The sequence below is a fragment of the Sycon ciliatum genome, chromosome 2 (genome assembly GCF_964019385.1).
Source record: "Sycon ciliatum chromosome 2, ocSycCili1.1, whole genome shotgun sequence".
Taxonomy (NCBI): Eukaryota; Metazoa; Porifera; class Calcarea; order Leucosolenida; family Sycettidae; genus Sycon; species Sycon ciliatum.
The window spans coordinates 42,666,041-42,690,952 of record NC_088644.1 but is presented as its reverse complement, the minus strand read 5'-3'; the positions used below and the strand labels follow the sequence as shown (position 1 = coordinate 42,690,952).

The following is a 24,912-nucleotide window of genomic DNA, read 5'->3' as shown; positions in this document are numbered from 1 at the left end:
CCCTCATCAGTTGAGCTTCAGTAGGCTGAGGAAGATTGTGCCTGAAGAGCACCACTTAGATAGTGCTGTCCAGGCACAAACATCACCAGGGATACAAACTTACAGAGACACTCCGTTTCCAGCGAGACAAACACCTCGTCAACACCAGATAGCAGCGCGAGTCAACTATCGCTCCTGGACGGTGAGAACAGACGTAGAGGACCCTCGGTCATTCACTACGCTGTCACTTCCAAACCAACTAGACGCACGCCCGCGCTGGGCACAAACGTACGAAGTAGAGGTTGCGACTTCGGCGATGATTTTGCAATCAAAACCTCTACATTGTACAGTTATATAGACCATCGCTTTGGCCGAGTGCTTGTGGGCTTGCCTGCGAAATCACAAGGTCCCGAGTTCGAAAGCCACCCTGGACAGGGAAATCGAGGACCCAAGTAGGGACAGTAGACCTCTAACCAGGACTGGACTTAGAAGTAGTAAAATTTAAATATGATACCTATAAGATAATATGAAATTTGAAGTTCATCGTGGTCATCTTGATCATGGTTCCCGACTGAACACTCGGCGAGCTGGGATGCTTGCTCTGTTGGCAACCTACACACTAGCTAGGGTCCTGCATTCAATAAGGTATACAGTTGTCTGTTTGTCAGACTACGACAGGCACAGCCATTATTTAAGGTCTTCTCCAACCTATACCTACTATGCAAAACCGTTCTTCAAAGTTCTTTCTCACACTGACACACTGTGACAGTACATGTAGCAGAAGATGCGAGTGAATCAACCTTCATCAGGTATCCCGGGGCGGACGAGATGCATGTACATGTAGTGGCGGGTAGTCCGCAAAACTCCGTGTACATGTAGTGGCGGGTAGTCCGCAAAACTCCGTGTACATGTACATGTACATTCAAAGTGACATTTGTACATTATGCATGTTACGAAGTCATGACCAGTCTGGATTTTAGCAGCCATGATATGACTGTAGGCTACGGATATTGCTCTAAAGTGATGTATAGATGATGTTTGGTCATGATGGAAGGAGACGTGGAGCTACGGGAGAGATGAGCTGACTATTCGCAGGGTGACATCGGATGGACGAGTGTGATGATTACGAAGACAGTTGAACATGATAATTTTCAAAGGTAACTCAAACAAATTTGGCAATGAAATAATATTTTTACTGAAGTACAGAAGAAATCAAGTAATGAATAGAAGAAGTATTGTTTTCTCTTTTCCATGTTGACCTCTTACATGCATGGACACCTTGCCCTTGGTATGGGGATACTACTGTACATGTATTTTCTTGTACTTATGGCCACTTGAAACTTGCAAGTACGAAAAAAGGCACAATTTCCCGAACTTTGAGGCTCCATAAGTACAACAAAGTGAATGTATATCCCCGGGTGCCAAAGCATAATATGAGGATTTTACGAGCATAATGCGAGAATCCATGAAAGCATAATTCCTTGATTTCGCGAGCATAATCCGCCGGTGCCTAATACTCAACAGTCTTGAAGAGTGACCATCCGTTGTTGGAAAGAGTGATGACATCATCAGGACCATAATTGGAGCCATCTGCTGCTTTGACGAGACGTCCACGAGCCTCAAGCAGTGCTTTATGAGGAAGGAGGTTCTCATCAAGATCCTTAGTTTCTATGATACGCTGATATTTATTCATGCCATTGCTATTCCTAGGCAGATATTCTATGTACTCATACTCAGTTGTTGATTCATCCTTTGGCGGGTCTGTGAAAAGATCGAAATGTGGACTTGTGTAAGAGGCCATGGTTTCTACCTATTTTTTTTCTTTTTTCTACAACCTCTTCATTCCTCAACCAGCAATGATGTTTGATAGGATAGCTCTCTGATTTTCTTGGAGGAGCTCTTTACTCTTATCCATCAAGACTCGTTTGATGTCCTTGTTGTTTGATAATTGATTGATGGTATCTCTAACATGTGGATTGATAGCTTTGTCTTTACCAATAGTAGTAGCAAGCTGCTTTGCCTCTTTCTTTACTTTCATTTTTACTGATTTTCTATCACCCTTAGCAACATCTTTTGCCAAATCAAAGACCATGTCTGGAGTGATCTGTTCTTTTGCTGCCTCCAAAGCTTTCTGAGCTGTCATTTTTCCTATGGACTTGATCTGTGGAGCAATGATTTTGCTGGTGTTGTATAGTACACCTTTGGCTTTGTTGTACAGATTCCCAAGAAGACTTCCACCGAGAACCTGTTGTCTGATAGGCTGGTTTCGTTTCAAGAACATGATGTCATCTATCTAGTCTTATTTTCTTTCCCGGAGATGAAGACTGAATGTGGTTCTTTCATTGTTCAAGTTCAGTTCCTTTCCATCTTGACCCGTTATCCTCATTATTACATCTGATATTCTATTTTGAAGTATCAGTTTTCGTTAATGATAAAAAGGTCTTCTCATTCGGTTGGATGTTGAGTTGGAAGCCAGGAGGCTTATCCGGTGAAAATGAGTACATGTATATGACATCACCAGTTCTACCATTGAGGTATGCCTCACTTACCAAACTACAGTGTTTGAGGATGTTGTGAATATCAGTGATATTCACAATGAAGTCAGATGTAGAAGTTGTATCAACCATTTTCTTTGAAAATCCGAGCACAGGAGAAAGGGATGATGGGATATCAAAGTCAACCTTGTACCCATGTTGGAGGTAAATTTCACTGTGTAGTGTGTTGATGTTTGGTTCAATCGTTATCCCGTCCTCATTTTCGATTTTTCTCTGGATATATCGATTGATGTCAGTCAAGTTGTAAGCACCTCTTGGAAGGACATGAGTTTTCCAGGTTTTTCCATCAAAAATCCGAATTTGGTTGTTGAGTTGTTGATGTTGAACCAACTATACCAGATGGTAGAATTGATCAGAGCAATCTCATACTCAGTCATAGGTCTTATTTTCATCAAGTAGTAATGGAGGGTTGAATGATGCTTGGAAGTTTTGACTTGTCCCTGTGATTTGTGAACTGTGACTATCAAAAAATAGGATGGTTTTCATGGTTCTATCTATACATAAGATTTACTCAATGATCCAGACTATATTAAGCTCGGAGTTGCACTGATGAGGCCTCATTGGCCGAAACAGTCTGGCTGTCTGCATCATTGAGTATACATAAGATTTATATATCTTCTTGTACTCAAGTCTGTGGACAGCAACTGTTTCGCTCTGTTAGAGCTCATCAGCACAGCTCAGAGGACCGAAGCGCAGCTCTTCGCAATGAAATACGTTTCCGTAAAGCAAAGCATTTTTATAAAGAGCTGCAAACCCCGCCAAGAGTGCTCGAAATGCTCCAAGAGCAGTGAGCATTGCACATATCTTCTTGTATTCACTCTTTTTATCACTTTCTCACTCAACAAACGGTCCAAGATCTCCCGCACTGCTAGAATTACCCGTTCTCAGGAATCACTCGGCCTGGTACTGCCCCATGCCAGATTGTATTTTGGCTATCACTCTGTATCTTATCTTGGAGCTGACCGATGGAACTCCCTCCCTGCCGCGATTCGCACCATATCCCTACCTGCTGCATTTCGCTCCGCTATCTTCACGTGGCTAGGGCACCCTGTAAGAAGACCATAGGTCCGGGACTATCCTAGTAAAATATGAATAAATAAAATAATATTAAGAAAAGGTTTGCTCAACACACCGGAGCTCGCGCTATTCCGCCGACGTTACCTGACACTTGACTGACTCACGACTGCCATCCAGAGCACACAAGAAGTCCATCGAACCTTCGACTCGGCAAATCTGCAAGAAAGCACCACTCCCTGCTCAATACACAGTGTTTCGGGGAATTCACCCCTCATCAGTTGAGCTTGAGTAGGCTGAGGAAGATTGTGCCAGAAGAGCACCACTGCTTCTGTGAATCTCACGTGAATGGGAATTCCAATGGGAATGTAATCCATTGCCAACAGGTGTATTCCCGAGCTGCGCATCATACTGCAAAATTGCTCCTGTGCATGCAAGTGGATTTCATTGCTCTTCTCAATTTGGGAAATTCTCGATTATGATAATTCTGCGTGTGTGTGTGTCTACACAAGCCCTGAACATACATGTAGGTGACCCATTTGTGGTGTCTCATAGCCTACCCCACGACCTTATGCTTTCTTTCTGCATCACTTGTATCTTGCAGGTATATCATCCCGTGACGACCACATCGAAGTCTGAATTTGAAGTGTGAAGATGCTTCAGCAACCCCTTCATATTTTTCCATTGCTTTTATTGTGCTTCTACACGACTACAGTGCATGTGTGTAACTAACTTGTGGGGGTATGCATGTGACGACAATGTATGCCGCCGCGCCGGTGAGTCCATGCGTGTAACGTACGCCTGCATGCTATAGTTGAAAAGGATCTGCCACTTACGATCTTCGGACGAGTATCAGGTCAGCTTGGTTTTGTGTTGGCTGTACCAGATGCTGTTCACTTCTCTATCTGTTGGATATGTGACTTTCTGCAAGTTTTTGGTGTATGGTGGCCACTTCTTTGCTTGTCTTTGTATGACATTACAATAATTCTGTATTCACTGCTTCCATGGTGTGGTCTGCAAACTACAATCCTAGGCAAATATCATCACCGTTTGCAATGTTGTGCTTTGGCCGCCAGCTTACTGTGACCTACACATTGTAGTTAAATTATTTTTGTTTCACAACTGACTTCCAGAAGTATGGTGGCCACTGCTTTGCATGACATTATACAATGTTCATCAAGAGTTTCCTGTTTGTCGTGTGTGTGTGTGTGTGTGTGTGTGTGTGTGTGTGTGTGTGTGTGTGTGTGTGTGTGTGTGTTTGTGTGTGAAGCTGTTGAATGGTGTAATCCCAGCACAAGTTGCTATGTCTAACATAGCTGTTCGCTATCATCGCTTCCGCGATGGGCAGGTCTGAGGTCTGAGGTGTGTGTGTGTGTGTGTGTGTGTGTGTGTGTGTGTGTGTGTGCGCGCGCCCATGTGTGTGTGTGCCATGTGCATGTGTGTGTTTGTCACGATGTGTCTGTGTGCGGGGTAGCGAGGTGGGGAGGGCTGGAATGTATCAGTGTGCTATTGTAGTCGCATGGCTACATACAGTGCATCGCGCGCGTGCTCACCATGTTTATCTTCGGACCTCAGCCGGGGTGGGGGAGGGAACAGAAAAAGAACTGAAATTACCCATATAAAAACCGCTCTGTGAGCGGTTCTGAATGCATGTACAGTGTTGGCAACTGAAATCCGACCCCTGAGCGGTACGCTCACATCGCAAAGAATGTGAATTAACCCACGGCCACCGCTCAGGGGGTCGGATTTCAGTTGCCAGCAGGCAGCACTGTATGTACAGTACTAGTAGTAGTAGTAGTACTCGTACCGCTTATCCGGGGATATCCACGGCTAGCCAGCGCGCGATCGCAGTAGATGTTGGCATGTGCGAGTACTCGCACATCTACTGTCGCGCGCTGGCTAGGGCTGACCCGAATTTGCCAGCTGAATCTCGATATTTTGCGGCATAATTTTGCTCGTGCATCGTCGAAATTTTGCTTTCATTTTGCTAGGCCACTCGATATTTTGCTCCCTTTTTGCTCCAAAATTTGTGTCACGTGTGAGAAAACTGACCGAAAGTGGGTTACGTGTTGGCAAAAATGAGAAAAAGTGAGTCACGTGTTGGTAAAACTGTGCCGAAATGAGTCATGTGCATGCACCGTATATGTGTAAAATCTCCCAACTCCCAGCCAACACACCGATATTTTGCTCCATTTTGCCAGCAAATTCCCTTTCAAAATTCTTCGATATTTTGCTAGAAGAATTGCTAGCAAATACGGGTCTGCCCTTAGTACTAGTAGTGCCCTGCCGCTAGCGCTATAGTCCGTGAGCCAAATCTCAGAATCGGCTGTTTTAGCATCGACCGTTGCACCCAGAGAGGGACAAATCGTCCTTCGGCACACCGCTTCACGATGGTATCCTGAAGCGATTTCCACTTGTTGGACAGTTCGAAACTGATCCAGGGAGGTCACAGAAGACGCCAAACATCCAACTTTGCTCACTGACAGCAGCGGCCATTTTCGCCTTCTTCGCTTGATATTTTTGCGCTTGTTCACGGATTCTCATTTTTTGAAGCCATGAGCAGATACCACGAGTGCACATAACGAGGAAACCAGTGCACAAAACTACAATATTCGAATTTTTTTGCCGCTGAGAATAGGTCTTTTGCCAAATAAGACACGCAGTGACTTGGCGGGGCATGGTATGCGTACTGAATGCGTGACCCAGGCACGCCATACATGCAGTGCATTCCTCCCAGCGCGAGCTCTTGTTCTGGAACCGCAACGATCAATCACCGCGTTTGGCGTGTACTCACCCAGGCGGCCAGAAAAAACGAGACTCTCCTGGATCGGAAAAAAACTGACAGCGAAGGATTCTGTTTTCTTCTCGCTTCTTCATTGCTGTCCGATATGTAGAAAGGGTTTTTTTGCATTTACTTCTTGCTGGACCTTTGTGATATGTTTGATACATGGCTGATGAAGCGGTCAATGAGCCGAGCACTTCATCTCTTGTGGCGGTACGTTGTGATGAAGGGAATGTTGATAGTAGTCCTGCGAGGGAGAATCAAGTTGAATTAGCGATCCCAAAGCTCGGTTGTTGATGCCTTTGGACAACGAGTCCTTTAAAAAATGGACAATCAACCAGTTGAAGACTTACCTGCGAGCTAGAGGAGCCGGAGTGTCCAGGAAACGGGGTGATTTGCTCGATCGGTAAGTACCACTTCAGGATGCAGTCTTCAACATTTCGCACAAGAAAAAGTACATTTATCGATACATGTTTTACATTCTAACTTTCTCCATCTGTTCAGGGCCTGGTTCTATCACATCGATACTGTGCACTCCAGATATATTTGGCGGCAGGCATCGGCAAGGAAAGCGGAAAACCGCTGCCATTCAGAGCATTGTTGACGCTGAGCTCGTGGAAGCCCAGCGACGCAATGAGCATATCGTCCCTCTAGCAGCTACATTTCGTCCTAGTTTTCCTGAAACTGGGTCCAGCTCTGCTCTACCAAAGGACTTATAGTATGGCTGCAAAGATACTTTTATATTCGCCCTTGTAAGTCTGTTGTGACCATGGAAATTGATAAACCGCCATGCGCCAGCACTAATATTCATCAAGAGGGGTATTATTATTATTCATTGCACTTTTTGCAAATATTGCAATCTAAATTATATCATACTATCCACATTTATACCCACTAAGTCATTAGCTGCTCCGTATTGTGCATGATTGTTCAGGCATGACAAAATTCGTGTTGCTGAAGATCAATTCGCCATGCAATGCTAGCAACAGTTGGCATGGAAAACATATTTGCTTCAGCAAGTAAAGGAGCCTAGAATACTGTGAGCAGGCAGCGAACAATCCATATCTGAATGATGGTAGGGAAAAGAATTGTTGGAACGATCTTTGAAAAGATAGAGAACTCCCTGATTCGCACCATCAGACACTCAACATGAATTCGTAACGTGGCAATTTGTTGCGTTTTCTGGACATCTTCTAAGGCCATCTGTTGCTTGATCGCTTGAACGGGGGAATGTTCAACTTTACGCCATGTGGCACCAAGAGATCCCGGATGTCAAATCCTTGGTCTGCCATAATCAAAGTCCCATAGCCGGCTACTGGCAGAATATCATAAGTAGTGGCTTCTGATTGTGAGCTCGTGGTCACTGGTGGATCCCGTAAATGACTTGGAGGTAAGCACTGCACCACCATCTGGGGTCATACGGATGAGGCACGTCAAGGTAGTAACGTTATGCGTCTTATATTAGCTGTAGAGTTGCGACTGCGCAGACAGACTGGAAGCGATATTACATTTCAGCACTGTAGCATCTATGATCATGAATGTTGTAGGATTATTATTATTATTATTATTTATTACAACATCTCAAGACTCGTCGGAAACACCGGCCAATGTTACGAGAGTGGGTGATTGCCAACCACGGCGATAAATAGAAATAAGGGGAGGGAAAAAGAAAGAGTAGCAAAATGAACAGCAACAACAACTCCGTAAAGAAAGATAATGTCAAATAAAAACAGTGAAGAACACAGAGACGCAAAGGACATGTAGATAATGAGCTATGTATGTCGTAGTAAATAAGGGGCGGCACGGATCTTAAACAGGCGGAGTGAGGTCAGGTCCTTAACTTCTCTGGGTAGATTGAGCCAAACAGAATAAGCAACAAAGAGAGGGGAGCGCAAAAGAGTGGATGAGTTACACTTAGGAAGTAAGAGCGAGTTTCTAGTTCTTAGAGAAGAGGACCAATTAAAACACATGAGATGAGGTGGGCACAACTCAAGCTTAATAGAATGGACAAGAGAAGCCAGGTGTGCACTGCGTCCATGTGATAACTGGGTTGTGTGAGCGATTTTATAAAGGGCGGATGATGAGAGCATGCGGGGTTGACGGAGGAGAATTTTAAGGATTTTCTTCTTTTCAGCTTTTTGAAAACATCCAGCAATCGTTCTGCCACTTGGGAAGGACGCGGCGAGATTGGTATGTGTGCCGTGGCGAAGACTAACCATGGTAATGAAAAAAATCTCCAAGCCAATTAACTTAATCTTCCGTTCATCACCGGGTTTCCTTTTCCGGGAATCGGCATCCACTGGTTTACTGCGAAAGGAAAGACGCTCTTATAATCAAGGTGAAGAAATTGAATACATGCATCAAACGCAGCAAGCAAAGGAAAACCAGTGTAGTACTGAATGTCAGAGTCTTCAAACCGAGCTAAATCTCCAGGCTGAACTCCACTTGGATATCGTCGATAGCGACTATAGTATTCATCAGTGAATTGGTTAGAACACACCACTATATTGTATGACATGATGGTACCCGTAGCCATTCCGCTTATCTCGACGAATGGCGGCAATCCAAGACTTTCTTGTGTCCAACTCGTCACTTCTCACGCTCTTAGCTTCTCCAGTTTTCGATTCCCTGCTAGCAGGGAAGACATTGAACAAAGTAATTTGTCTGAACGTCGGTCGCTGTTGCACTGCGGAACGCAGCAGTGATCGCCTTTCCCATGGCTAAAACATCTGGAGAGATCTTCTAGAAAACAAAACTAAATCCTTTACAAGAACTAGGCAGAGAAAATCCAGTGACCGTCCTCATTATATTATTCTAGAATGTCGATCGCGATCGCTTGAAGAAACATAGTTTTTGAAAGACACAAGCAAAACAAAATAAGTCACTATTTTCTCGACGCGTAGGTGAGTACACGCCAAACGCGGTGATTGATCGTTGCGGTTCAGGAACAAGAGCTCGCGCGTGACTCGTAATGCACTGCATGTATGGTGTGCCTGGGTCACGCATTCAGTACACATGCCATGCCCCGCCAAGTCACTGTGTGTCTTATTTGGCAAATAAAAAGACCTATTATGAATCGGGATGCAAACTGCATGCATGCAGCAAAGTCACTACTGAGTAAAGGGGAAGTTAAGGCAAAAATTAAAATTTCACCAGTCCGCGATATTCATGTTAAAACAAAATGGCGTCACGATTTATTGAAAGTGGTATAGTTGGTGGAACGAGTGTTCAAACCCATTTGAACTTCATACTGTTCGTCTTCTTTTTGACATGCTCCCTTTCCATCGTCCTTAGCTTTTATTTGTTGAGAGCTGTTTTGGCTTTCTCCTATACCTCTGGGGGATGCCAAGTGATGGTTTTGAGAGGCTGGTGATGGCTGTGAGCGAGAGTTTGCCGATCGGCGTCGTCCTCGCTATAGCGATGAAAATACTAGTTACTGCGCACCTGGCAGATATCACAACACGTCGGAGCGTCCAGGAGCAAAGGAATCTTGGGTTTTCACTGGAATCTAGTTCCTCCAGCATCGTGTAGCCCACCGTCGGTGAATGGCGGTCCAGAAAGGTCGAACCTGGTCTTCTGCAGCATCTCGCAGTCCTGCGAGGCACACTGAATACGCCTGTCATGTATTCTACAAATAAAAATCACGAAGTTGTGGACTTTACAGTGATGAGTCTATCCTGTATGCTGCAAAAGACGCAGGAAATGTGACTGGTGTCTGTACACTCAGTGACTGGACGCCAACACCCCAGTCTTCTCCTGCAGGATCTGTTTGACATTGACATTATGCAGTAGGTCGGCATTGACCTGGTTTGGCAGCTATCGTTATAGTATCTGCCTGGTTGGATGTAGCAGGTTGGTGTTTGCTCGTCGTCCAGTCCGGAATTTTCTTGTAACTCACGGTGGAGTACGCGCAGGGTTTGTGATCATCCCTGTTCACTTCAATATTATCAAACACAACGTTCCCTTTGTCACTCATCTTATCCTGAGTACTGAATTTGCTGACAATATTGCACCATACTTGTCACAACCTACCGCCACTGCTGGCGGTGGCGACTGGTTCGTCAATGGCGGTGACCAGGCTGACTGACTAGCTTCGAGACAGCGGCCTCGTTGTCAATCCCGCGGCAGCCTAAAGGTTGATTTTATTCATCCAGCCTTAGCGCCATGTTGACGATGCCCTAGTGACTGTGTGTCATGGATTGCCTTGCCATCAGCGGTCATTGCCGTCCACCTTGATGCAGCCCTCAACAACTGGCTCAGCCCATGGGAGTCTCAAGTGGACAAAATTGTTGCCAAAGTAGCTCAGAAGATTGGTGCATCGTGGTGTAGGTGAGCACATAACTAGGACTTCCCAGCGTCTATTTGTCCAGGCTGCGATACTATGTGACATGCTGTACTGCACATTCTTTTCAGCACTGCAAGGCCGGCAGCTGGACCGACTGCAGGGGCCGCGCACATGCAGGCCGCCTGTTGCCAGTGCAGCATTCTGGAACGTTCCTTCCTTCTGAGATCCGTGGAATAATAACTTTCTTTGCTTCAAAGCAAGTTGCTTACCTTTCTGTTGTGCTCCCAGTGTCCTTACAACAATAACCTATAGCAATGTTTTATTTTCCTTTCCATTCCCCAACCAATGAATACTACGATGTCGATTCTATTTCTTCATACTTTGGTGTGTGCCCGCGCACGCACGTGTGTGTGTATACCTCACTCGCCACTCGAAGTTCTGTTCCCCATCACTGGAATACTGCCTGTTCTTTCAGGACCTGCCATCATCTGCGGATGGGCATTCAATAATTGTATTGTGTGTGTGTTTCATTCAGAATCAGATCCGCTATCATTGCTATTAGAGAAAATCTGTGGGTTCACATCCAGTGCATTTTTAGATCTGCGTGCTTTTCTCGCCACGGGCGCATACATGGGACATTGTGTGTGTGTGCGTCTGTGTGTATGGGGATATTGTCTGTATCGGCTTTTGGTACTAATGTTCAGGTCTGTGCTTGCATGTGTGAACATGAAATTGTTCGGTTCTGTGCATGCTATTGCTATGTTGTATATTATTGTATGTATGTGTGCATTTCCACGAACAGTGTAGACGAGCGTGGAGAGTACATTCATCCCTCATCAACCACTTCCCCTTGGGCTTACGAGAGTTTTTTCTGCGTACCTCTCTGATACTGTATTGATGCCGGCACCTGTACCTCGATGTGTTCCTCTATCTGCAGTCGCCTTTAACCTTCGGTCAAGTTAACGTTTATTGTGCTCTATTTATCGTGCGAATCAAAATAAACAATAATAACACAAGTCGTGCTAGAGTGACGACATGTGCGTGTAGTAGGGTTGATGCGATGGGACGTTATAATTAGGTGGAACAGAACACACATTGGGCAGATTGATTGGGCATCATTGATTGTGCTCAGTCTAAACAGTGAACATAATAATTATCTCCAGTGACAGACTGTAGCGGCTAGCCTCCAATAGGTAGCTGGCACTAGTCGCTACTGCTTGTTTGACAGGTGCCGCCAGAACCCCTGTTGTGTCATGCTATAGATGCACATGCCCTGTTCTGGGGCATACTGAGGTACTTTGATTTTGTTGACTGCATGTAGACAGCATCCAATAGTAGTACTCGTAGACCTTGGCTCTTTGTAGGTCAACCACCATCGCATGGATCGATCGGTGACTATGCACTTGGAGGTTGGAATAGCCCGCGCTGAACAGATCTTGCCATGGCCCAGGGAGTGAACTCGCTTACTCGACTATCCCGGTTTTAGTTAACCAGCATGAGTGGTGCAATTTGTCCATACCATATTGCGAGCTCACAGTTGTTTGGGCAGGTTTTGAGCTGCACCACGAAACAAAGCGAAATAACGGCGTGACTGTAGAGCAAGGAAGCGGCGAGACGGCACTTCCAGGACGAGACAGACAGTAGAGATGTGTTCACAGCACGAGCAACCTCTCAGACCCTGCCGGTACTCCACAGTTACAAGAAAATGTCGGACTGGACGACGCGCCAATGCAAACCTGCTACATCCACCCAGGCAGATAGCTGCCAAACCAGGCCAATGTCGACCCACTGCATACCGGTATGTCAATGTCAAACAGATCCTGCAGGAGAAGACTGGGATGATATTGGCGTCCAGTGTACGGACACCAGTCACATTTCCTGCGTCTTTTGCAGCATACAGGATAGACTCATCACTGTAAAGTCCACTACTTCGTGATTTTTATTTGTAGAATACATGACAGGCGTATTCAGTGTGCCTCGCAGGACTGCGAGATGCTGCAGAAGACCAGTTTCGACCTTTCTGGACCGCCATTCACCGACGGTGGGCTACACGATGCTGGAGGAACTAGATTCCAGTGAAAACCCAAGATTCCTTTGCTCCTGGACGCTCCGACGTGTTGTGATATCTGCCAGGTGCGCAGTAACTAGTATTTTCATCGCTATAGCGAGGACGACGCCGATCGGCAAACTCTCGCTCACAGCCATCACCAGCCTCTCAAAACCATCACTTGGCATCCCCCAGAGGTATAGGAGAAAGCCAAAACAGCTCTCAACAAACAAAAGCTAAGGACGATGGAAAGAGAGCATGTCAAAAAGAAGACGAGCAGTATGAAGTTCAAATGGGTTTGAACACTCGTTCCACCAACTATACCACTTTCAATAAATCGTGACGCCATTTTGTTTTAACACGCATACGGTCCGTTGTAGTCTTCGGGGTGCTGAGTCGAATGGTCTTGGTCCGAGGAAGCTGAGACGCTTCGAACATGGTTGAAGGAGCGGTCACGTGGTCCTGGGTGCCCAAATCACCTGGTCACCACGCCAGCAGGTGACAACTTTCACACCAAGGTTCAACTCGAGTTCAACTCGAGTGACAGGACTGCACCCAAAAAAGGTCAAACAGGCTAGTAAGTTGTACCCTGCAGGCACGGTGACCAGGTGACTGGTGTACGCAGGATCACGTGACCGCTTCTTCAACCATGTTCGATTGGGAATAAAGGAGGAACGCCGCATCGCAGCCTTTTCGGACCAAAACCAGTCGACTCAGCGTCCAAAAGACTACAACATATGGGCCAATCGCGGTCATCCGTGCTTTTATAAGAACGAAATGGCGCTTTTAGTGACATTTTGCATACAAATCCCCATCTAGTAGGGCGCAGTCACCCAGTTTCGGTGGAAGTGCGCGAGTTCGATTGGGATTCAAGTAGGAAGGGAGCGTCTCAGCTTCCTCGGACCAAGACCATTCTTAACTTCCCCTTTAATCTGTTAATAAAACATGTTTGTAGTTACAATGCAATCGTTCAGAACTGACTTCCAAGAATGTCCTAAATATCTCTCGACATATTTGTTCACGACTTCCTAGGCCAATAGGCGTAGACTGTAGTGAGTAACCTTCTGGAGCAAATGACGACTGCCCCGAGCATGAACTTCTTTTCATCCTGTTCAAGGTCAAATATTACTCAGTTTGCGTTGAAGAATAACAATTACATTCGTGAATGGCCGAACTGAGAAAACCCTCATGATTTCTCTTGGATTTCGTATCCCAAGTTCCTCTACTTGGCTGGATAAATGGCCTCTTTACTTCATCATACTGGACTGGAACTTGTAGATAATAGCGAGCAATGAATTGGTGAGTGAAGTATATTTCAAAAGTAATAACCACTCGATTACTGAATAGTAGTGAATACGTAGAATACTCCAGTATTATAATGATATGAACACTGAAGCTAATGTGACATTACAGTAGTACAATAGGAAGTACGTCACCACACTGTTGTAAATGCACGCGCTGATCCTATCCAACCTGACGGCCAATGCAAGAGGTTGGAATTGGCTATTGATTTCCTAACACACTCATACAGCACCAAAAGCTATCTGTCATTGCTCATTTTCAACTCAACATAACACAGTTGCAAATCACCAGGTGCACATCTTGGCACATAATGTGTGCTGTCGCAGTCCACCGCAGAACATAGTAATCCACAGATAACTACCGATATAACATGATGTCACATACATACATGCATGCATGCCGCGGCGCACCCACACGCGTGCGCACACACACACACACACACACACACACACACACACTTGAAGCAGCTGAATAATCCGACTATGCAGTCTCCCAGGCACGCGCACACACACGAACCAGCTGCCGAATCCAACTATACAGTCTCCCAGGCATGCACGCTCGCACACACACACATGAACCAGCTGCCGAATCCACACAAACACGCGCGCGCGTGCGCACACACACACACACACACACATGAACCAGCTGCCGAATCCGACTATGCAGTCTCCCAGGCACGTGCGCACAAACACGCTTATGCGCACGCGTGTGTGCCCGCACACACACATGAACCAGCTGCCGAATGCGACTATGCAGTCTCCCAGGCACGCGCGTGCGTGCGCACACACACACATGAACCAGCTGCCGAATCCGACTATGTCAGTCTGCCATGACTGCGAAACCAGCGAAGACATACAGTGCATTGGCTGCTGCCAGACTGGTCTGCTACAGGTTTGCGACGCTCTTGAGTACACTTGTGGCATGGCAGGCCGCTCTTCGAAAAGGAAATGTTACAAATACTACAATGAATCCGATCACGGGAGGCCGGCTGTGGTGGTGAAGCAATTCTGAATGCTGTGCGCCACTCTCCTCGCTGCTGTGCAGTGTCGAACCAATATCCTTCAAGATGTAAGTGATGGATGTCCCTTCGGACAACATCACACCAATGCTGTCGGGTTTCACACACACACACACACACACACACACACACACACACACACACACACACACACACACACACACGGCGCACACCTTGTCGACAATTGCGGAATCTAAAACCCACCAACGACCTGAAACACGGATCGCACTGGCCGCAGTGGCTGTGGCAACACCGTGCCCCAACACCAGTAGTAGCCTGGGGTGGTGTCACCAACAAAGGAAAACGCCTAGCACGCACATGCACGTGCGCGCGCACACATGCACGCTCGCACACACATGCACACTCGCACACACATATGCACGCGCGCGCACACACACACATGCACGCGCATGCACACGCATGCGCACACACACACATGCACGCGCCCACACACACAAACACACGCACACATGCACGCGCGCGCACACACACATACACAGCTAATGGTATACAGTAGTATGTTGCCCGCAAAGCAGCCAGGTGCTCTGGCTTGGACCTCCAGCAGCGCTGGTTTCGCCCTCGCTACTTGTCGTCTTGCCCTCTCCAGTGCTGCCTGCAACAAAACATTCCCTTCCGGAAACTCTGGGTGGACCAGTTCTCCGTGTTGTGTTTACACCGTGCTCTGCTTTCACCGGTATGGCATTCGTTGTTCGTATCAACCACTAAGCTCCTGGTAGGTGGCCCCTTACTGGCCTTAGGATGTGGCTCTGGGTTCACTACTACATGCACATCACTGTCAGCAAGTATAGACAAAGCAAAATCAGAGGCACTGGTCTTCTCCAGGTTTGCAATTGCTATCACATGGGTGCAATTGGTGTAGCACTTTTCATGATACCAGCCACACCATTTACTCCTCCCTGAGCTCTTGTGCTGGCAGAGAAAAGCCCAGATATGGTCGTCCTTCTCTCGAGCAGCACTGACGATGCGACACCAACTTGTAGTCTCGATATTACTCACTGCAGGCTTCTCGTTTTTACTAAATTGGGCGCTGTGACACAGACACAAAATTCCAGCAATATTACTCCGCTGGGCTGTCATTTGCCACTTCGTCGCCGTCAGCTGCCTCATCCAGCACCTCGCTGCCACTAGAAACGTCTTCCTCTTCTTCCATTGTTGTCAAAACAACATCAATGTACACGAAAGGAATAAACTTCAATAAAGTGATCACAATATCCCAAGTCGATATTGTCGTCAACGTCGTCATCTTCTAAAAATAAATTATTTTTCCTCACTCTACGCGAACTCGTGTTTTGCGCTTGCTCATACGACGCACACCTCACCACTCGCGTAAAAATATTCGTTCTCACGGTGGAATTTGGTCGAGAAAAGAAGCCCTCGCGAAGGTCTCTGGATCGGTTCTGGAACGTCCAACAACTGACAAGCGAAAACGTATCCTTTGTGATGTCCTTGACCAACACTGTAAGCGGCGATTTGTCCATCCGAGAGTGCAACGGCACTTGTGATTTTGAGTTTTGGCTCACGGACTACTACTAGCGCTGGCCATAGTTGTGTAGCTACGTCACGTGTAGCTACGCCGCGTACTCGAGTACGCGGCGCGGCGTAGCTACACGTGACGTAGCTACACAACTACTTACGTAATTACGTAACACAAGTCCTTTTTTTAATTAATTATTTTCTTGGGATTTTGCGCATGCATGCTGATCATTTTTTTTCGGTTTCAGTTCGAATCGCATTTTTTTGCGAGCATTCGAATATTCATACTGCACTGCACTAGACTGTGACTGCAGACTGGTACATGGTAGTACGAGTGCCAAGTGGTACATTTTGAGCATTGCAAATGTTTCTTCAGAGTTCAGTCATGGCCTTTTCCGCTGCCAAGGTTTTCAACTTGTGGTCCGTGCAGCAATGAGCGACTCAGAGAGCGAGGCCAGCTCGCCAGGCTCTGCCGAGGCGGAAGAAAGCCACGAACAAAATGCCGCTGACAGTGAAAGCTCTGACGATGAAATAATCGGGCAACGACCCGAAAAACGGCGACATGTTGAAAGTGAGCTGCTGCAGCTAATTCCTAGAATTTCCATTGTCGTTCTCTCTTTTCGCTGTGGAGGGCACGAGAAAACTCACGCCCAATAGATTGAGCGGACGTGGTCGTACCATGGCGTTTGGCGAAAGTTCTATGCACGTCTATTTGTTGCAGGTCTCGACGAGGACTTAGATGACGATGATTATGATCTCATCCAGAGCAACACTGGCATCAATTGGAAAAAGGTGAGAGCGCTGTTTGCGAGAAGGACCAGAGTAGGGACGATTGCCTTGCGCCCACTGTGTTTCTTTGTGTGTCCCCCCCCCCCCCCCCCCCCGTGTTGGCGGCTTCCTCCGCTTCACATCAGAAGCTGTGTGCTAATTATTTCTTTTTGTGAAAATCACGAAAATGCAGGCACAAGAAAGCCTGTGTTGGGAGAAAAAAGGATTTCAAACGTATGACTCCAGCTCCACATCACTCTTTTATCTATTTCGCACTAGCATACTCGCACTCGAACACTGCACCCCACTTCTCTCCCAACGCCTTCCTCCCAGCGCTGAAACTCTCCACACATGGTCACCTAACACTCTTCTTATCGCTTTCCTACAGCACCCCAAGGTATATCCGGGGTGCGTTTGGTTGGTACGATCTAGAACAGGATCAAACAGCTGGTGCACGTGGAGCAGCCTCATGCCAACCAAACGGTACTCCAGAAACAGAGCATATTTTTGTGAAAAATATGCCAAACTTGGCGCATTCTTCAAAATGTGTATGGGTCACCATGGTCACTGTGTACGGTACGACGAGTCCAACCCAAAAGCGTATGCACGTGATCATTTGGGACCAAAATCGATGTTCCCGCCAGGTTTCACTGTGAAAAAGTGAAACTGCTCGGTCTGCTCCGGCCTCGAGGCCGGAGCAAGCAGAACATGTTCTGGCCGACCCAAAACAGGTGCAGTCCCAACCAAACGCGCTGTTCTGGTGAATCCTGTTCTAGTTCGTACCAACCAAACGCGCCCCTACTCAATTCCTTGGTTCTTTGCCTGTTGTTTGAATTTTGGTGAACCTAAAGTGACATTTGCAGCAAAGAGACCGTATTTATATTTGTGTGTTCGGATTGAAGAAAAAAAAGAATCTGTAAACGGCTGAAATTGAGTTTGTGAATCTGTGGCCGTTTCCCTGTGGCTAAAATCATCCGTTTTAAATTTTACTCTTAACCCGTTATTACCGGCCTGCAGACTTTCGATTATACATGATCGAAAGTCTGCAGGCGGGTAATGTCTTCGTAACTCCATCGTTTCTTGTGCAAATTCAACAATCGAAGGGTCTACGTGGTAGCGGAAACTCCAAGCTGTCCAATGCAACAATCGCCGAAGAGTTCCGATGTCGGACGCCAGAGATATCGCGCGCAGTATTCTTACCTCGGCAAATTCAAATTTGTGACTGATCACTTCGCCATTTTTGGGGGGGGAAATCCCTTTTCGTGTGCTCTTTGAACGACTGAGCACATGATATTAGGGAGGTTCTGGAGTACGATTTTTCGTGTCAAAATCCGTAGAGGCGCTACGGATTTTTTATACGTCGTTTTCGAGCAGTGAAATGTTCCGGAGTAGGGAACTTATGTGTTTGCCGTCATTGCCTAGGTTACGATCGCAAACACGTCACATTCCCACGCTATGCCTTTTATTTTGAAAATTTGTACCGAGATCAAAACTTCCCGCGAAAAATCGATGTTTCTCGTACCAAATTTGTACGCGAAAAATCTTTCTGCACCCGATGACGCAAAATCTCCATACGAAACATGGTTCGTATGAAAGCCAGTCCACACGGATTCTCCGTGCCTAAAAATCGTATGGAGCACGCCTGGAAAAAATCCATAGCGCCCATACAGATTTTGGCACGGAAAATCGTACCCTGGAACCTCTCTAATGACGCAGCCGGCTGCAGTTTGAATCGTCTCAAACAAATTTGAGCGTTCTGCGATGAAGGAGAGTGGAGTGGCGTTGATGGGACGAATTTGCTTGCATATTGGAGACGACTTTACTGTGTTACCACGCTTGATTTGCGGCGGCTGGATAATGGAGCTTGGTACCCTGGTGTTGCTCTCGCCAACAGCTTTCCAACGAGCCCTAGATTGTGAAAATCAAGCGAAGGAGACCAAAGTTATGACCGGGTGAAGTTGAAAATTGTACTGACGATTGTGATGCTGGTGCATGGTGTGCTTGTAATCCGGGAATAAAGGGTTAAAAGGGGAAATCCGGTGAAAAATTTAAATTTCAGCGTCGGTAGAGTTTCGGGCGCTGAGTCGAATGGTGTTGGTCCCACGTGTCTCCGACAAAGCGTTCTCGAGATATTTCCGTTTGAAAAACTGAGTTTCGGGGGGCTGCGCCATGACGTCGTGTGGCCACGCCACACCCTCCGCATCGTCATAGCGTGCAGCTAGGTCAAAAGGAGTGCGTGAAAGAAATAGTGTCAATGCTATTTCGAATGATTTGGCGACCGATAGTAGGTGGTGCAAGCCACCCCGAAGACGGAACTCCATTTGAGAGTGAGGATGCATCCATGGCTGACCTTCATGAGTTCGGTCTGGGGCTGAGAACCTCGGTATTCAGCTGAAGAAATGGCCGCGCGGGCCGGTCCAGAGTGAGCGCTGCTGCGTTTCCGACTGATGAAGAAGCGGCAGCTATTGCGGATGAGGCTGATATAATTATCAGATCTCTGGAGAGCAGAGTCGCCAAAATGGAGAAGAGTGATGCGAGTACTCTAAAATGTTGTTCCATACCGATTCGCTTGGACTCCAGTGGCCTGCCACATGGTGTTGTTTTGCGAACTTACTTGGCATATTTTGGAATACTCTGGAGACCAGTGCAGGCTCTTTGAACCACGGGCACGACTCTTCGATTCAAGGCTCGCAACACTACGAGATCTGAAAGTTTAGGTCCGGGAGCTGTTCGCTGTTTTGTCACTTGTCGCGTTGTGCACTCATCGTTGCAGCATAAACCGATGAGGCGGGACTATTCCATGCGGAAAACTAAAATTTTCTTTCTCAGAGTCAAAGCACAACCAACGGCATCGGCAAGGAGAAACGCACGTTCCCAGACTACATGACTTTACATACGACTGATACGAGTGTAGTACATGACAAGACCGTGTCTTGACTAGTTCTTTTGATTCTTGTGACTCGAGTCTTGTTGTAGCTACCCCAGCACGGCAGTGCGGAGAGTAGATCTACCCAGTAGTTCCGTGTGTGATGCGTTTGTTGACTACACTACAGCTAACTGAGTATACACGCAGCGCAGAGCCAGAGGCCAGTGCGGACGGAAAAAGTCCAACTCGGAAACGGCTAAAATAGGGGAAAACCTCGAGGTTTGCAGAACTGAAAATCACAGGGTACGTAGTGTTTGTAACACTGAATCGAATGGTCTTGGTCCGAAGAAGCTGCGGCAAACGGTTCCCCAATCGAACGCGCTCCGAATATAGCCATTTTGTACACATCTAGATGGTGTGGCTACCTGGCTGCACGCTGTGACGTCATCACCTGGATCTGGGTGATGCGCGCTCAAATTCGCAGATGTTCGATTGGGCGTATCTGACGAACCATAGGCCACAGCCTCCTCGGACAAAGGCCATTCGACTCAGCGCCCCGAACTCTATGGACTGTGACATTTAAGTTTTTCACCGGACTTCCCCTTTAAAAGACGGTCTATTACATGCAGAGCAAATGCGGCACTGTGAATGATTTCTCTAGTGTTACGATCAAGACTACGCAACTCCTCACGCAGGGTGTGCAGCTCCAGTGGTTTGATCAGGACTGGAGGAGCTCGGCGGCGGTGCCGTTTTCGCGATGCGGCTCAGCTCCGTGCGTGAATGCATTCGGTGCATTTCTTGCGACCGCCGGCTGCGCGAGGGTCGGCGACGTGCAGGGCCTTGATAAGCCCGCTGCGCATTTGCCCAATACGGAAGGTGCTGGTAACGTATGCGAGCACGCTGGGATCTGCAATGCGCTGGTCAACACCTCTCTCCCCAGACGACCGTACCCAGGTGGCTGTTTGGGGTGTCGACGGCACAAATTGCGTCCTGCGCGATGGGCTTATTCCGTGGTCGTGTGTCGGTTCACGAGCTCTGCCAAGCCAGGAATGCTTCGGAGTTGCGCAACTAGAGGGGGAGAGAGAGAGAGAGTGGGCGGGTCACGTGCTCACGGTACGCACCGCATCTCTCTGTGCTGCGTTGCTGGTGTGTCCGCGGAGGTCGCAGCAGTAAACGCTTGTGCTGCTCCTGCCATCAGATAAGAGTGTGTACTAGCATCCAGCGTGGTCTGTGAGTGGCCTCAGGCACGTACTGTATTTTACTGGCCATCAGTCGACCCCGGTTATAAGTCGACCCCGTTTATAAGTCGACCCCCGGCCCCGGTTATAAGTCGACCCCGGTTATAAGTCGACCCTGGTTATAAGTCGACCCCGGTTATAAGTCAACCCCCGATTATAAGTCGACCCCCGATTATAAGTCGACCCCGGTTATAAGTCGACCCCGGTTATAAGTCGACCCCCGATTATAAGTCGACCCCCGGTTATAAGTCGACCCTGGTTATAAGTCGATCCTGGTTATAAGTCAACCCCCGGTTACTGTAAAAGCAGAAATATTCGGTGGTGTAATTTTTCGGTATTCTCCAAAATCGGCGGTTCGGTGGAGGGAAATTTTCGGTATTCTCCAAAATCGGCGGTTCGGTGGAGGGAAATTTTCGGTATTCTCCAAAATCGGCGGTTCGGTGGAGGGAATTTTTCGGTATTCTCCAAAATCGGCGGTTCGGTGGAGGGAATTTTTCGGTATTCTCCAAAATCGGCGGTTCAGTGGAGGGAATTTTTCGGTATTCTCCAAAATCGGCGGTTCGGTGGAGGGAATTTTTCGGTATTCTCCAAAATCGGCGGTTCGGTGGAGGGAAATTTTCGGTATTCTCCAAAATCGGCGGTTCGGTGGAGGGAAATTTTCGGTATTCTCCAAAATCGGCGGTTCGGTGGAGGGAATTTTTCGGTATTCTCCAAAATCGGCGGTTCGGTGGAGGGAATTTTTCGGTATTCTCCAAAATCGGCGGTTCAGTGGAGGGAATTTTTCGGTATTCTCCAAAATCGGCGGTTCGGTGGAGGGAATTTTTCGGTATTCTCCAAAATCGGCGGTTCGGTGGAGGGAATTTTTCGGTATTCTCCAAAATCGGCGGTTCGGTGGAGGGAATTTTTCGGTATTCTCCAAAATCGGCGGTTCGGTGGAGGGAATTTTTCGGTATTCTCCAAAATCGGCGGTTCAGTGGAGGGAATTTTTCGGTATTCTCCAAAATCGGCGGTTCGGTGGAGGGAATTTTTCGGTATTCTCCAAAATCGGCGGTTCAGTGGAGGGAATTTTTCGGTATTCTCCAAAATCGGCGGTTCGGTGGAGGGAATTTTTCGGTAAACTCGTTTTCCAGGTACAGTACTGTAAGTGTACTTGTAGCGTAAAATCCCGCCAGAGCCTCTCCCATGCACCCCTCCCCGACTTCTTGGCAGGGAAGTGATTGATTGCATCCTCGTATGACTGTGTGATGCCGTACTGTACTGCAGACGCGTGCTCGAACCGGTTGGAAATGCAACAGTGCCCACCCTCTTGGCCAGGGGTCGCACAAACCCTGAGTTTTGACGGGTCTGTGCGACTCCCTGCACTTGACCTTTGGTCGGTGTACGAGATGCACGAACAGTTTTAGTAGGGCGAATACTGAATGCGCAAATAGGACTCGCCCACCCGCCCCTCCCCACCTGGACCTACCGGAAGGAAGGTATGGGCGCTCTGGCCAAGACAAGCACGAGCTGAAAGTTGGGTGCGCTCACCTTCCCTCCTTGTGTTATTTCTATAACTTAGAACCTTCCAAGCTGGAAGGGTGTTGGAGTGCGCATCCAAGACATGCTAGGGCTGATTGCCAGTTAGGTGTAGAACGTCAGTATCGTTGGTCAGTGTCGTGCAATGTTATCGCATGACCTGACTGTTTAGTACTGTAAAAGGGGTAACGTTTGCGACAATAAATGTTTGCGTTTTACAAATTGAGACTGGTTTGCGCTGTTCAATGTTTGCGAGTCGTTCTACACAGTCGAGTCGGTCCTTGCACTGAACTTTACATGGCGCGAGTTTGCGTCGTTCAAAGTTTGCGATTCGGGGCCTCTCGCTAAATTCGCAAACATTTTTTATGTCGCAATAGTTACCGGTTTTACAGTAACTAGTACTAAGAGTACATACCCCCTCCCCCCCCCCCCCCCCCCCCCCCCCAGAGTGTGCAACGCCTGATCCAGCTCTGCATAGGGTCTTGGTCGAGTGGAATCGGATCTTTGCGTCATAATACCGTACACATCTGAGGGGAACCCGGGGACTCGCGGGTACTCTCGGATCGAAAACAATGGTGCCCTGCCTCGAGACCGGCCTTGCGCTGGTGTGGAGTGTACGCATGCCATCAGAAGATCCGATTCCGCTCGACCATGACCCTTTGCAGAGCTGGATCGGCGTTGCACACTCTGGCGGGTTATGTACTCTTGCTTGTGGTGTTAGTGGATATTATAGCCTACTAGTAACTTGCAGCTCTTTGGTCCTCTTTACCACCTTTCTTGCATTTTGTTTTCGGTCATGAAGTGAAGTGTGGACTTGTAGCCGGAAACAACAGTACCTTACTGTGCGACTTGCACGAACATGCTTGGAAACGCCCGCTCTCTGCCGGCATTTGGCCCTATGTTTCACACTGCTTTGTCCTTGTCTGTTTCTCCTCACTCTGGTTTTTTACTGCAGCGGAAAAACGTCCGCAGAGCGCACTTTGCAGACAGCGATGAGGAGGCAGGGAGTGGTTCTGATAAACCGGACGAGAGTGATAACAATGAGGTGGATGAGAAGGAAGATATTGCTAACGAGCTTTTCGGCGATGACGATGATGAGGAGGAAGAGGATGAGGACGCAAGTCAAAAGGTAATGAATCTCAAAAGCACGGATCCGATAATCGGAGAATGGCCACTTCAAAGCTTTGAGTTGTGGACTCGGCTGCAGTGGCGGTGTGTGTGTGTGTGTTTGTGTGTGTGTCTGTGTGTCTGTGGGTGCACATCCAGTGCATTTGCAGATTTGCGTGCTTCTCTTGCGACGGGCGTATACATGGTGGTGGTGGTGGTGTGTGTGTGTGTGTGTGTGTGTGTGTCCAACCTGTCGGAAGGCTACCCTCTTGCCAAAGCATTTTTGGAAGTTGGACTAGTTTCGGCGCCACAATCTAGTGTGTCGTTACTATAATAGCTTTCATGGCTGAGGTTGTTGGTACGTCTGTTGGCCCTGGGTTCCCAGTACCCAGTTGGCGAGGCTGGTTGGTAAAATAACTCCAATTTCACTTCAAGGTACCAGTGCATCTAGTGTCTTCTTTTATCAAAGCAGCGTGCTGTCTATACTGGTTACCCCAGCAAGTGTAGGGTGTGCATAGGTAATTGTCTTGGCCGTCCTATTCCGATGTACTCCGTGTGGTGTAGACCAGGTGTGCATTGGGGGGTCGATTCACATGGCTTCGCCAGTTGTGTGAATTAATTCTTTGTGCCATCTTCAATAGGTCCGTCAAATACAGTAGTAGTAGGTTTTTCATTTTGACCCGACGAGACCATACGACGCTTGCAGATCACAGCACGAACAGTTCACCAGCCACACTCCACGAAGTGTGAATTAGACAGTTATCTGGCGCTTGTCTTGATCTGTTTCAATCAGAATCAGATCCGCTATCGTTGCTATAAAGAAAAAAATCTGTGGGTGCACATCCAGTGCATTTGCAGATTTGCGTGCTTCTCTTGCGACGGGCGTATACATGGTGTGTGTGTGTGTGAGAGAGAGAGAGAGTATGTGAGGGGGGGGTCTTC

General features: G+C 47.5%; 1 long non-coding RNA gene across 1 annotated transcript; it reads left to right on the top strand.

Annotated features, from left to right (window-relative positions):
- Nucleotides 1–16,819: 16,819 nt before the first annotated feature.
- LOC135810894 (uncharacterized) lies at nt 16,820–24,856 on the top strand. The gene is made up of 3 exons (XR_010552441.1): nt 16,820–17,047; nt 17,198–17,268; nt 23,819–24,856. It is a non-coding gene; the product is annotated as an uncharacterized LOC135810894 (long non-coding RNA).
- The last annotated feature ends 56 nt before the right edge of the window (nt 24,857–24,912 follow it).